A 1322-nucleotide genomic window follows, 5' to 3' on the forward strand; every position below is an offset into this window, starting at 1 on the left:
AAATCTGAGATGCTCTAAACACAAATATTTCTATTCAGTTGAGTGCAATGGGTAGACACAGAAGACACCTCACCTCAAATTACATCTTTGGGATTAAACAGCACTGAACAGGGTAGGTGAATTATAGCCAAAATCAAGCAAAGATTTTCAAGGAAGCTTCAACAGAAATGTTAAGAATGACATTTCAATTCAAATCCAGAAGTGCTAATGGGAAATACTGAAGTCTTAGCCAATATAAGAAAGGGTTGGGAATGGTCTTTTAGACACAGTTCTGTAAGAATGCTTTGACCAATAAAGTCTGGGTCTGCAGAACCAGATATCCCGAGCGCCACACAGATGGCATGTATGTAGCTCCATCACAGAGTGCTCTCCAGGGTGTTGTAAGTTGTCTTTAAAGCTCTTCAGTTCGAGGAAGTGCTTAGGGCGTTTGCTCTTCTGGCTGGAGGGCAGGTATGTTACCTGGATGGTTGTTGGTGACATTTCAGGTGACTGAGTTAGGTCTTTGGCTGCTGACTGGTGTTGTCTCTGAGAACTCCCAATTCATGCTTTGACCACAGTGGCCAGCTCACTTAAGGCCTCCTGATATCGCAAGTACTCACTCTGGCCAAAGACCCCTGTCCCATAGCGAGCTGTCTCGTATCCATCCAGGAGAGTATCAATGAGGGCCTTTCAAACACTCTTGAAAGGAGTGCTAGTGTTTCGAAGATCTAGCAAGTAGGAGCGGAAATTCTTACCCATTAAAGAACAGGGTTGCCGGCCTTCAGCATGAAACGGGATCTCAGAGGCACGGATGGCATCTAGAGCTTTCATCCTGTATAGATAGTTTTAGCAACTTTGATTCCCCTGGGTTTCCAGCTGCAGTAGTCTGGTATCATCATTTGCAAGGAGCTGGGATTCATACTTGATATCCTGAATCTTGGAGAGTCAAATATCGATCTCCTCTTTTAAGTCCTTGAGGACATTGTGTCCCACAGGGACATGGGGTTCCCTTCTAGATTTCATTGCAAAGCGCATGATTTGTCTCTTCACAAAAATAAACAGCAGTACGAATACCAGGCTCCCGTACGCCATCACAAGCACGACATTTACTCCAGACAGCCAGCTACTACTAGACGCCATCGCCTCTCTCCCGGAACACCGGCTCGGAATGTCCTGCTGCTCTCGCGCATTAGCCCAGGCTCAGCCGAAGCAAGGACACCTAGGTTCCCTAGAGGTCTCCGGCAATTTCCATATGGTTTTCGGTGAAAAACCAGGCTAGAGTCCATCAGAAAACATGGTGGATAGGGGCGCTAGGTAGGCATAGGACAGTTCCGTCCCTATGT

The 1322-nt window shown here is 46.4% G+C and overlaps 1 pseudogene; it reads right to left on the reverse strand.

Annotated features, from left to right (window-relative positions):
- Positions 1 to 390: 390 nt before the first annotated feature.
- On the reverse strand, positions 391 to 1119 carry LOC114631630 (annotated as a pseudogene).
- Positions 1120 to 1322: the final 203 nt, after the last annotated feature.

The sequence above is a fragment of the Grammomys surdaster genome, unplaced genomic scaffold (genome assembly GCF_004785775.1).
Source record: "Grammomys surdaster isolate TR1022 unplaced genomic scaffold, NIH_TR_1.0 363, whole genome shotgun sequence".
Taxonomy (NCBI): Eukaryota; Metazoa; Chordata; class Mammalia; order Rodentia; family Muridae; genus Grammomys; species Grammomys surdaster.